The following is a 14,591-nucleotide window of genomic DNA, read 5'->3' on the forward strand; positions in this document are numbered from 1 at the left end:
TACATACACTTATAAGGTATACATATGAAAAGCTATTTTGCGCGCGAATCTAACGTAGCGAGAGTGAGTCAGGAGATAAGTTTGTTGTTAGTCAGATTAAGTAGATTAGCATTATTGTGTGACGAGCGTGACGCGCGTCATGGCGAGCACCGCGGAACAGGATACGACGTTTCGCGTGTATGTACGAACGCATGTGCTTGCATCTGAAATCGCACAACGCGCAGTCGATGCGCACGAGGAAGCGCATCGCCTGCTGCTGCGATGGCAAAACGAGTAATTCTTCATATCGCGATATAAAATCATAACGATCTATGCGGCTAAATATATATATATGTCGATTGAGAATTTAATGAGTTCTTTTGACAGAAATGGTAGAACAGAGAATGTCAAATGCACGGAGATAAAAATATTTAAATTAACTCTTCAAATACTTTAATTTTATATCATATGAAAGAATAGTCGCAGTGACATTATTTCATATAAAGCGTGTATATTTTATTTCTCTTCTCTCCTTTTTATTTAACTAAAAATTTTAATAAAAAAATGGGAAAATATGTTTGATACAATAGTTCAAGTATTTGAAAAATTTTAAATATATTAATGTGTAGCAATTTAAATCTTGAGCAATTTAAATTTGATTTTTGTTTTTTTATTTTGTTATCTCTCAAAAGCTATTCTTAAGGAATATATTCTTCAGGAATACTCGGAAACTTTGTTGTTCTCTGTGCGTACAGTCTCACGTGAATTCGCGAATTGATTAGATGAATCTCCTGGACAATTTATCGTATTTCTACGTGATACAATGCACAACGTTGCATTGTGTGCATTCGCACGCCAATATATTGTCCGGGTAAAGCGCAAAATGCACGCAGGCAAGTGTACGAGAAATGAAAGTGTAATGCCGGGACGGAATACTTCCGAAGAATTGGAATCGACATTAATGCAGGGAAATGCACAAAGTGCTTATATATGTTATACAAAATACAGCGTATCTTAGAATGAATAACTTAAACATAAAAAATGGCATTAGCAATTGTGCAATATGGAAAACCTCTTTCAATAATATAATTAACATAAATTAGATTTAAATTATGCGATAAAAATATTTTAGCAATTATAAATAAAATTTACTTTCGATATAATTTAAGATAAACATCAACCTGATTATAATTGATAGTCGTTTTTTATTCCTCAACGACAAGATTTAAAAAATTCTAAAAAATTTTTTAAATATATAGGTTTTTAAAATGTGATATTTATGATATATTATGTATTAATTCTTGAACGATGCTAAAATTACATTAAAATAATTACTAATAATCTTTTAGAACTTGAATATACTAAAGTAGCGTAAGACTATCAAAATGTATAGAATTTAGAAAAAAGAGATATTTGTAGCACACAATAATATTCTTTAACATTACTTATCTTATCTAAGATAGCCGTATGGCATCTCCCATTTATTATTAATTATTCGAAAGCTAGATAACTAAACATAAGATCGAATTATATGTATAATGTTTCTTTTAAAATACCTTCTTAAAAAAGACAAAGATATAGTTTAACTGAAAGTTAAAGTTAATTCACGTTGATGAATTTGGCCCTTAGGCTCGATTTAAATATTTACGCTCGAAAGAAAATGGAGCTCTCTAAAATATTTATAACTATTAATTTACTGTTGAATCGATAAAACTTATCAATTGAACATTAATTGATAAAGCCATATCAAATCAATTACTGATTTATTTTTATGTCAATGTTAACATAAAAAAATAAATCAATATTTTCTCAATGAAAATTTTTGGATAAGGTAATTGATTTGATATGTCTTTATCAATATGTCCAATTGATAAGTTTATCAATTCAATAGTAAATTAATAGTTATAGAAATTTTAGAGAGATTTTAGAGAACGCCACTTTCTTTCGAGCATAAATATTAAAATCGAACATAAGGGCCAAATTTATCAACGTCAATTAACTTCAACTTTTAGTTAAACTAAACACTTAATGTTAAGTGTTTAATTTGAATGAAAAAACGTGTGTTAGAGTATATTTTCAAATTTGACAATTGCCGAAATAAAAATAAATAACCGATTAACGCAATTGTAAAAAAACTTATATAATATAATATTGCTTTGTAATAGCATTCATTATGGATTGCGTTAGAATTCGCATTTAACATTTAGGAAAAAATTTATTTTTTCTTCGTCTGTTGAAAAATGCTAAATATACATCTATATAATCTAAGAAATTCCAATTTTCATTTCCAGACTTTTGCAGACTTAAACTAATCATGAAAAGTTCTATTTTTTCAACTGTGCATATAATGCATATATTTTAATAAGACATATTTGATTAATAAGACATTCTTTCATTATTTTGTTATTTTTTTATAATTAAAATAGAATAATAAATAGTAATAAATAAATTTTGTAAACTTTTATTATTTCGAACATTTCATATGCAAAATGTAAAGCATTGTATCTTTAAAGTTTGAAAGTATATGACATCATCTTGTGCTATGCTCGTACACTTGTGTAAAGATTTATTTTTATTAAACACAACATTATAAACAAATTAAATTCTCATGATTTGTTTTCCAACATTCGCCGATATTCTCGCAGCAACGTCAGCGGTTTAACTTCGTTGTCGCATTAAATTTCTGACATAATACGCCAAGTTTTGACGCCTAAATGTCTGCATGCACGTGTCGTTGACGATTCTAGTTTTAGATACAAGCTGTGCCAATTTGTTCGTACACGATACGCTCATTTTTCGAACGTTCCTTCGAACTGAACAGCAATTTCTAGAGAGACAAACAAATTCGCCGGGATGATTAATTCCATGCAAACATTTTAACTTTGCTAATACATCTTATTTCAATCTTAATATCGATGCTATTCTCATTATTGTTCACATCAATTCTATTTTACTAAATCATTTTTGTATGTCACATGTAAATTATTTCTATTTTACAAAAATCAATTAATGATTGATGAAACGATTACATTCGCACGTATCTTTTATTTTTATTTTTCGAATGTTATATATATGTATAATACTTTTATTTTTACTAATCTTTCATTCATCTAACATACACACAAACACACATAATATAGATATATGAGATTAGAATTCACATGTATGATACTATGATTTACTATCTGTCATTAGTATTTATTATCAGTATCATTGGCTTCATTTAATTTTTCATATTAACTCAATTAATTTGTTCACACTTGCGGTGTCAATTGGAATAATATTTATTCACGATAATTTTTCCTTTCATTTAACTTTCTATAATTGCTTTTAAAATATAATTTTTAGCATAAATCCAAATTCTATCTACTCTCAATTATTATCAGGATGTTTTTTTTTCAATTGCTATACACACATATACATATACTAATTACAATCACAATTTCTCGATATATCTTATTTATATATGTATGTATGGAAACTCATCATTCAACGAAGAACGCATTCATAATTTAATACAGAAAGCTCTAGTCGCGCCGAATGTTACCTGCACTTCTATTATCAATTGGCTCTTTGTTCTAGCTTGAGCGATCATGGCAGACTGCCAGTTCAAATTATAAAGAGACAACAGTCTTTAATTCGTATTAGCATTATCATTTGCTTCTTTCTAGACATTAAGTATCAGTATTCATTTCAGTTTATCTCTTATAGATATTACATTCCGAAGGAAATAGCCCGATAAATTGGGTTGTTCTATATATTAAAAATAAAGATATAAAATAAAATATTTTCCTAAATATTGATATTATTGTAAAATTATGGCAAAGTTAAGCAATTAAAACTTACGATAGTTTTCCAAATTATTTTTTTTCTTAGGGCCAGAAATAGTAAAATATTGTCAATTTTTTAAATACTAAATAATGCACTTAAGAAGATTGCGAGCTGTTTAAAATGATTACAAAAAGGATATATATATATATACTTGCATATACTAATCGTCGATATATTGTCGAACGATATTTCGAAAAAAAAGTGGAAAAGCATGATAAAGGCGCGCCGTCAGCAACACGATACTTCGACTTTCCCGGCCGTGTTTATAGTTACCTGCGTTCCTATCCGCTCACGACCGCCTGGTCTCTATTCTGGCTACGATGGTATATGGGTTAGGGCCAACTCTGCCAAGACCGCCTCGCACCCACGCGTATTCGTTTCGCGCCCGATTCTCTTTTCGCGCATATATGCACGACAAATAAACCTCACGAAAATGAGCGAGCGAACTTGTATATCTCGCAAATTGCACTGCAATGTTGCGCGAAACAAAGTTGCACTTGCTCGTGCATACAGATCTAGCAAAACTTCGACATGGCTTGCTAAATGCAACAGATGACATTGAGCCGACCGTTGGTTGGTGTTCTTGCGTCTCGAGCCAGATTCGCAAGATGTGCAGCGGAAACGGACTCCGAATTAGTCGCGACGCGTCACCTCGCGGCATCTTAGCCGTCGACATTCGTGACAGAAAATCTTGATCTATTAATTTTAGCTATATTAATGACTGGGAATGACAAATATTATTTAAAATTTGCGATATTTCACGCCGTTCATTATTGTCATTGAACAATATTTCTAAAAGAAAGTGGAAAAGCCTGATAAAAGCGTGCCGTCAGTCAAAAATTATCAGTTATTAAAATAGCATATTTATGCAAAATAATCCATTACTTTAATATTGAAGGATTTTAAAAAATAAAAAATTTTATAATTGAGAAAAATAAAAAAATTAGTCTGTTGTATAATATAAAATTATTTTATGAATTATATAAAAGTCTCATGATAAAAAAATAAGTGATAGAAATAAAGAAAATATTGTAACGAGGTGTTGACAATATGTATATCAACAAGTGTGACATAATATTAAGAATTGAAAATTGGATATTTTTTAGACTTTAATTAATTGCCTTGAAATTAATGTTTGCGTGTAAAATTTCTTGTGCAGAATTTCACGAACTGGATGGAAACGCATCTAATCCGGAGTTAAAAGAGGTCTGCCGTCGATCGGCATCGCGAGACTCAACGCTGCGAGCACGATGTGGGTGTGACCTGGTTTGCGAGAGTTTCACTTTCCTGTAACATCGTTGCACGGAGGAGGTAAGGAGGATTCGACCCCAGAGTTACGTCATGCATTGTTATGCCGGCCGTAACGGCTCGTAGTCGTACGTGCGGAACTTTGCGGGAATGAAAATTAACGAAAGGAACGAGAGAGAAAAAGAGAGAGAATCAGATCCCTCGCGAATCGATCGGCGTCGATGGACTCTGGGGATCTCTTGTATTTTATGCCGTACATTTCTTGACTGTCCGAATGAGTATAATTTGAAATATTTAAAGTCTTACAAAAAATCTAGAATTTGACATCTAGATATATAAAATAAATTTAAAATGATTTTAAATAAAAACCAAATCAACCAATTAAAAAAAAGTTGATCACAGATGCGTTTTTAATATAAAAAATTGGAATTTTTATTTCATAATCAAATTACAAATTATTATATATATATATATAATTTATAAAAAAAAACTATAACTCATTCTTGAAGTGTAAAAAATGAAATGTAACAATTAAAAGATTGACAAGATATACATATATCTACAAATTTACGCTTATATACTTATTATAATAGCATGCTTATTCGAGAATATATCCATGGAGTTTTTTCAGAAAAAAATTTTTACGGCTGTTTTTCCACAATAATTAAATAATCTCATTCTGCCGTGCGAACATGATAAGACATCGCGTCAAACTCACATCGTGTGTTGCTATATGAGTGCCTGTGACTATACGTATACATATATCTTCACTATGATCTTTGAGTGTCGGAGTAACAAGTACATAAAAGAGCGTTCTAGCGTGCGACCTATATTCCACGCCTGCATCGCTATATTAGACGCGTACGACGCATCAGGAACACGCCTGAAAGCATCTCTCTCTTTCTCTCTCTTTCTCTGTTTCACCTGCTGCCAATCAAATCCAAATTCGAAAAGCAATAAATAAGTATATTCATAGCTTCCTTGTATTTAGACGAAGAGAAGAAAGAAAAAAGGTAAGTCAATATTGAGATGACAAAAATAAATATTAATGCGACAATTGAATTATATATAAATAACGAGAAATGAAAGAAAATCATTTATCTAAATCTACGTGAATATCTGAAAATTCATCGGAATCTCAAATTTCTGACAGCCGATGTTTATTATTCTTTTGTGAAATTTACTTTGATGATTTTAAGACGGCGCGTTTTCCCTTACATCGGTATTACAAATAAATAATCAAGAGCGAGGTGCAAAAATTTTCCCCCAAAATAAAAGTGCACACGTTTGCATATTTAATGTCGCGCAGCATCCAAACGACGAGAGCGACAAATTTGTCACAAATGCAATATTTATAGTATAAATTATGTATACACGCGTATGAATAATGACGCGTTCGCTTCCCACGGGAGAGAAATGATGATGATCGTTCGATCGAGCGTTCACGAATTCGGAACGTGCAGCCGGTTCTCGTCCCACACGAATCGACGCGAGTATGTGACAGCATGCGTGCACGCACCGATGCGCGTTTACGCGAGGAAGAAGCCGGAGGATTTATTTTCGTCGCGGCCGCGTTCAAACGCATCACCCACTCGTTCTCGGTGGACTACCGCAGCCACATTCTAAAGGCCACACACCGGTATCTTTATACGGTCGTTTACTCTCCGGGACAACGGTAAAACGGGCTAGAGACGCTGCCTAAAAGTCAATGAAAGCCACTTCCGCGTTGGCATCTCATACGCACGCAATGAGTCATAATTTCATCTCAGGACGCACTCACATGCACTCGATCTCTGAAAAACCCTAATTTTTTTTCATTGCAAAATAGTCTTTATCTCAGCTCTTCTTGCATTTTTATATTTTATTTTATACGTACTTAGGAAAGAAACGTCAAACTATAGGTATAGTTATATTTATGTAAATTATAAATGCATTAAAGTATATATGTAAATCTTTGGACTTGAACTTTGAATCAAAGTCATAAAAAAAGTTAGTTTTTTTAATTGCGAAATAGTCTTTGTCTCAGCTCTACTTGCATTTTTATATTTAATTTTATACGTACTTGAGAAAGAAACGTCAAACTAGTTACAGGTATATTTATGTAAATTATAAATGTATTAAAATATGTAAATCTTTGGACGAGTATTTCTATAAATTTTTCACTATACTTTCAATAATTTAGTGAAATATTCTTACAATTTTTTTATTGCACAGAATATTTATTTGATTTATGATGTAATTTTGAATACACATAATTTGTGCGGATCCACGTTAGATCAATTAAGCACCGAGAGTATGCGAAAAAGTAGACCTTAATTAAACTTAATTAAGGAGGTTACAATTATAGTCGGCTACTATGCAACCTGGATAATCAGTATGAAAACACTCCAAAGATATGCATATCGCTCGCGGCATAAAAGGGTTAACGAGAGTGTTCTCATGAGTGGATTATGCCATTCGCTTAGTTAACGCTGCATAAATCTAGCAAATGACTAGCATAGTACTTTGTGAATTAATGGGAGATAGGAACATTCGTCGTGTCATCACTATAAAACTTCGATTTGCAAGGGAAACGCAAGAAATAGAAAGGATGCAGTGCCAAAGTGCGACAAACATTCGTAATATGCATAAATGCGTATAAAACGCATTTCAGATTACGCATTTAATTCTTAAATCTCGTTTCTGCTATAAATTCTCGATATATAGGAAAAATAGATAATTTTGTGTATTGCTGAATTTTTTAAAATTATTTCTGAAAGTATATATATATCAATCGAATCAATATATATCCCTACGATGTGTTATGCATTGACTGTATTTTTAAGAATGCATTATGCATATCGAGCAATCGATTCGATTGGCGAGAGTCAATATTTTGCAAGCAAGACAGCGCGATATTAATAACCGAGAAAGAAACGCGACAATTCCATATGGCCAACCTAAATTCTATAAGAGCTGAATGTAACTGACACAAGATAAACTAAATAGAGACAACGAAAAGATTAATGCAATTAGACTTGTATATCTATGATACTTTAGAAAATAAACTAACTTTTAAATACACACGTCAGATTTCTGAATAAAAAAATTTAATTTATATAGAAGCTTATTGGAAAATTTTTGTCTTTATACAAGCTTGTATATAATTATTTATGCATATTAACATTATTTCTTTCTATTTCACGAGAATATTATATACAGATAAAACCTTTACTTTCTTCTTATAGAAAACTGTGAAATTAAAGATATTTAATTGGAGTCATTATGACATCGCCCATAAATAATGCAAATATCTACGTTTTGTTTTATGATCGAGAAATTCTTATTTATACGCTGAAAAAAAAGCTATTGAATTCAAATAACTATTTACTTAAATAGTTCCATTTACATTCGATTGAAACAAATAAATATTTATCTGTTTTGAAAAGGATTTCTTATATCAAATAAATATTTTTTCACAGCAAATCAATATTATTAGTTTCAAAAAAAAAAATGATGTATAAAATAGTATTAAAATAAATATTTATTTGAACAATAAAATAATTTTTTTTTCAGTGTACACTGAAAAAAAATTGTTAACTTGACTACATCGTTCAACTAAATTACTATTTTGTTAATTGAGCATATATTGAATATGTTGCATTTAATTTAAATATTTCTACATGTTCATATAATATTTAATTAAACGATTTAGTGAAGTTAACAAAATTTTTTTCAGTACTTATATATACACATTCGATTCGTACGCGATATTGAAAAATACGCGACGCGCGGATCTTCGCGACTGCACTCAACTGTGCAGTCGATGTCCTCTCCCCGTCGAACGACCGCGATCTCTCAGCTCCTCTCATTAAATCACAAATGAATGACATTAGCGGTGCTATAATATCGTGCCGCTATTACCGTGACGGGTATTACGTGTCACGAGGCGTGCGCGCGCGTTCTCTCTCTCTCTCTCTTTCTCACTCTTGCATCCGTCTTGTTCTCTCTCTCGTTCCCTCTCACTCCATCTATCCTCCTCTCTCTCACTTCCTCTTTAGCCTCGCCACTCTCTCTTTCCATCTCCCTCTCTTCTTCTCCTCCTCTCTGGAAACGCTCTTACTGTTGCATGCAAGGAATCAGGTCACTGCGCTGCAAGAAAGCAAAAGCCGCGGCTACGCGAGAGAGCGCGGATTAGTATTATCGAATATACCTATATCCTCCGGAAAGGGACGATGACTAAGGCGCCGTTTCGACAGAACTTTCGCGCACGCATGCACGCGATCGCGGCCGAACCGCGCTACACTCGTCGTCTCATGCGTGAAAAACTTTATCAGTCATCACGCGGTGCGTGAAATACCGGCTCGCAATTGCCTATTTTCAATTTCCCTCTCGTCGATTCGGAAATATATTCAGAAAAAAACTAGATATACTTCGTGTATAATCAAAGAAACGTCACTTTACTCGCCATTAGTTCGACTTAATTATTTATATGTCAATCATCGCAGCATATTTTTCAAGTCCTATAATGACATGAATTAAGAGATGTTTTTTTTTATAAGTTATGTTATTTTGCACGGCAGTTATGAAATTTGTGCAATATTTGAAAAGATAGCTAATAATTGATTAAACTAGAAGCCGGCGCTCCGAATCCCGCGCGATCAGCTGATTCATATATAGAAAGAGCGAAGGAAGGGTCGTTCGCGCAGGTCATGGTTCAATTATTATATGACGCTGTTACTCGAATACGGTGCCGCATCTGCATACACACGGTCATCCTAAATGCTAATGGCGTTCTTCGCGAATCTTTCTCTCGCATATACGCCGAAAAAAAAGTTATTAAATTCGAATGTATATTTATTTCAATACTGTCTAATAAATATCATTTATTTGAAACTATAATAATATTGATTTGATGTGAAAAATATTTATTTGATATAAAAAACTTCTTTTCAAAACAGATAAATATTTATTTGCTTTAAATAAATGATTTATCAGGCAGTATTGAAATAAATATTTATTAATTTATCAATTTCTTTTTTTAGCGTACTCCGCGCTTTGCTCTGTGCACGCGCTTTTCTCATATTGCGCGTTTCGCAATCACGTGTTGGAGCCTGCATCCATTTGTCATTCAAGCGTCTCAACAATTACAACGGTATCTTGTAACATCACTGCAATTAGTAACCGTTTGATTGCGGAATAATCTAAATATACCGGCTAATTCAAGGCACGCGAAGAACACTTTCTTACTAAATAATGTTTAAATTAGAAAATAATGTTTAAATTAGAAAATAAATAAAAAAAAAATAATAAAAAAATTAGAAAATAAAAAATAAAAAACAATTAGAAATAAATAAAAAAATAAAAAACAAAACAAAAATTAAAAATAATAAAAAAACAAAAAAATTATAAGTATAAAAAATAAGCTTGTAAAAGTTGGAAATAATCACACATAAATAAAGTCTGTTGTTTATTATATAATTTTTCTTATTTAAATTTATTGTTATCATACATATTTAGCGCTATATAATTTACAAAAATTTCAGATTTTTGAATTCAAAAAATTTTTTTAATTATAATTATTATTATTAATTCTACAATTTACAAGAGCAGTCGGGAGACGCCGCGCGTCTAAAAACTGTAACGTCCGTTGAGTATCGATATTTGTGTTTGTGTCTATTTATTACATAAAACGTGCGCGTGCGTATATGTCTCAAATTTAGCGCGGCGTCTCCCGACTGCTCTTGTAAATTGTAGAATTAATAATAATAATTATAATTAAAAAAATTTTTTGAATTCAAAAATCTGAAATTTTTGTAAATTATATAGCGCTAAATATGTATGATAACAATAAATTTAAATAAGAAAAATTATATAATAAACAACAGACTTTATTTATGTGTGATTATTTCCAACTTTTACAAGCTTATTTTTTATACTTATAATTTTTTTGTTTTTTTATTATTTTTAATTTTTGTTTTGTTTTTATTTTTTTATTTATTTCTAATTGTTTTTTATTTTTTATTTTCTAATTTTTTATTATTTTTTTTTATTTATTTTCTAATTTAAACATTATTTTCTAATTTAAACATTAAAACTTTGTTGGCAGCAGTCGGGAGTTTTTTTTTTGTAAAAAATTTTATTATTATTTTCTAATTTTTTTATTTTCTAATTTATTTTTATTTTCTAATTTTTTTTTTTCTAATTTATTTTTATTATTTATTTTCTAATTGTTTTTTATTTTTTATTTTTTTTTTGTTTTTATTTTTTATTTTTTATTTTCTAATTTTTTTATTATTTTTTTTTTTTATTTATTTTCTAATTTAAACATTATTTTCTAATTTAAACATTAAAACTATGTTGGCAGCAGTCGGGAGTTTTTTTTTTGTAAAAAATTTTATTATTATTTTCTAATTTTTTTATTTTCTAATTTATTTATTATTTTTTTTTTTTATTTATTTTCTAATTTATTGCTGTTCTTATGCTGTTTCTTCATTCTTTTGTCTCTCTGCTTCTTCATCCTACACATGTAAAAGTTTTTATTATGTAATATATATATTACAATGTATATAATATAATAATAATAATAATAATAAAGACACACATACACTCACCATGTGACTGCAATGTTCTATATTCTTTCCAAATATTTTTCTGCTACAATTTTTTAAATTAATATAATATAATATAAATAGAGAGATAAATAAAAAAAAATAGCTAGATAGATAGATTGATAGATAGAGAGAGACAGATGACAAAGACAGATGACAACAATATCTTATATCAAATACATAAACTTGTACGCAGTTATAATTATGGCTTTGACAAATATATTAACTTTCTTATGGCTATATAAGTTTATACATTATGTAATCACAAGTAAGTTTATATATTTGTATAGCCTTAATTATTATTACATATGTGAATAATCTTTTGTAGTAGATAATTGGCTATGTAAGTTAATATATTTGTCTGCATTGCCATAATTATTGGTGCGCTAATATCTTTGTATAACTATAAATATATTTGTATACATATTTTTAATTAATTATATAATTATTATATAATATACAAATAAGAGAAAAAATAACTATATACATTTATACAATTATATATGTGGATATTTATAGCAATGTGGCTACGTAGCAAATTTAATAGCAAATAAGTGGCTACGCAGACAAATATAAATTCATATAGCCATGTTATGACTACAACAGATTAATTATATTATTAATTATATTATATATTTTTATTAATTATTAATAACAAGACTTACTCGTTTTCTATTATTAATAATGTTTTCTTCTTCAGATATCTTCAAGCGAGTATCTTCTTCCTACATATAAATAAAGAAACAATAAATAAATAATAATAACAATATTCTAAATAAAGAAAAAAACAATAAATATAAAAGAAGAAACTTACTCCTTTATTTATATCTTCTTGAGATATATCCATAATAATACACTTCACTTAATATTGTTGTTGACAATAACACGCAACAGGTGACAGCTAACCTATCCTATCAGTCCCGTCATTATTACTTCGAGATGTATATACCAATGTCACCAACATTCCCTATCCGGATACTACAACGAATCTCATTGGTGAATCATTTTTCCTCTTAGGTTCACACAGCAGCCAATGAGAGACCGTATTGACGAAATAATACTCATTTTTCACTTTTTATTAATAGAATAAATAACGATAATAATACGCTTTAAACCTTCCTTGATTAATAAGAAACTTATGTTCCAAAGTTGATATAAAACTATGCAGTAGTTATCGAGAATTAAGGTCACGACCGATCCGGGCTCGATGAAACGCATACTTCCTCTCTTTTCGCCAACCTACGGTTGGCAGCAGTCGGGAGAAAAAAATAAAAAAATAAAAAAAAGAATTACTTTCGTAAATGGTCGCGCAGGATTTACGGCGACATGTCGGTTTAACTAGAAAGTGAAAACAGATGTTTATATATCATGTTGGTGGAACACGCGAAGCTAGAATATCGCTTTCATAATTAACCCTTACACTCTAACCGACAACTACACCGTATAAATGATCGAGAGATTTCCATCTTTCCGAGTATACACGGTTAATTATAGCATCATCCATTCTGAGTGCACGATAAACAAACTTGTGTTTATTTCTGATACTCGACTAACGCTTAAAAAATTTTTTAAAAATATATATGTATATATATAACAAATAATATATAATTAATAAATTAGAAAAACATTTTCTCTCTACATATAAATAAAAACATGTAATGTGAATTTTTGGAGCATTGAGTGTTCATTCGCGCATCGATCATTCGGATATCCTTTTGCTGATCGAAAAATGCGATTTTTTGGTCTTTTATAAAGACTTTCACCGCTTAGCTACCTAATCTCCAACTAATACGTCATTAATTATAAAACTAATCATTATCTCGCGTGTATCTGAGACGAGCCGCGGACGCATGCAAAACGCGATATAAATTACAGGTGAGTATGTTAAGAAGAAGAAGAACCGACGTATTTTCGCTACGGAATACTACTGCGAAACCATAAGATGGGGTCAGTAAAAGTAGGGCCGCTAAGACGGGTCGCGGTTCAATGTCGTTTAGTTATGCGCGTCGTAAATGCATAATTTGCGACGATACCTATTGAAATGTGCGTATTTCGCTAGGAGAGAGGAAGAGAAACACTGAGATTACACTTCATTATTCCTTCCAACTATCTTGTTTAATGAATCGTAACGAATTAACCATTTGCTTTGTAAGAGATGCACGTCGAATCTTATAAGAGCAAATCGTCGAAATAAATTGTACATTAGAATATAGAAAAGTTTTATAAGAATATAAAATTTTATATAAGAATATAAAATTTTTTTTACATCACTCGTAATAAAATTTGTATCCTTAATTGCCATATGCATATACATATGCCGAGAGAAAGCAGAATCTATAATTATGGTGGAAATTAACATTCGAATGTTAAAACGCAAAACACCGTGAAATATTAAGCGCTGAAAGAGCGCAATCAATTTAATTAACCAGAAGAATGTCTGCTGCTATATCGCTCGGCGAAATTAATCGATTTATCGCATAATTATTATGAACGCGGTTAATTGATTGAATAGATAATTTCGAGAAATATCAAAGAATGGTTAAAATATATATGCAGTATGTGGAATGAAGTTTCAACGTGTCCAATATTAATGGCGATATTAGTGTGCGATGCCGGACGTGTGCGTGAATATATGCGGCTCAATCACGGCCGCGCAAACGCTTTAATTAATTAGAGAATTAAAGCAATTGTACCTCAACGCGGCACGCCGCGTTCCTACTTTCGCAAAGTCACGACTCGCGTAATCGACTCGCTATCACTGCTGACGCCGTTTTAATTAAACGCTATACAGCACATTTCGGGGTGTTCGGACTTCTCATCCTTTCACCTTTCTTCGCTCGTATTATTACGAGATTTTATAATATACATTTCGAGAAATGTGAAGTTCGTTGCGCGTATCACGAAGACGAATAATTATTCTTTTACTTTGAGAAATTTCTTTGA

General features: G+C 30.7%; 1 protein-coding gene and 2 long non-coding RNA genes across 4 annotated transcripts in view; 1 reads left to right on the forward strand and 2 right to left on the reverse strand.

The window, feature by feature from the left end:
- LOC114944186 (uncharacterized) overlaps nucleotides 1-14,591 on the forward strand; it is a 192,853-nt gene that overhangs the window by 103,844 nt on the left and 74,418 nt on the right. Inside the window, exon 6 of the long non-coding RNA XR_003822126.2 lies at nucleotides 4,970-5,121. This is a non-coding gene — a long non-coding RNA (uncharacterized LOC114944186). The remainder of the gene's footprint in view (nucleotides 1-4,969; nucleotides 5,122-14,591) is intronic.
- Nucleotides 1-14,591, reverse strand: part of lolal (longitudinals lacking protein-like) — a 150,615-nt gene that overhangs the window by 13,294 nt on the left and 122,730 nt on the right. The window lies entirely within an intron of this gene.
- Nucleotides 11,486-12,909, reverse strand: LOC146723395 (uncharacterized). The gene is made up of 4 exons (XR_014924600.1): nucleotides 12,463-12,909; nucleotides 12,314-12,373; nucleotides 11,646-11,694; nucleotides 11,486-11,558 (listed from the first exon to the last, which is right to left on the reverse strand). It is a non-coding gene; the product is annotated as an uncharacterized LOC146723395 (long non-coding RNA).

Source organism: Nylanderia fulva, unplaced genomic scaffold (genome assembly GCF_048542155.1).
Source record: "Nylanderia fulva isolate GAGA-0341 unplaced genomic scaffold, ASM4854215v1 Scaffold20, whole genome shotgun sequence".
Taxonomy (NCBI): Eukaryota; Metazoa; Arthropoda; class Insecta; order Hymenoptera; family Formicidae; genus Nylanderia; species Nylanderia fulva.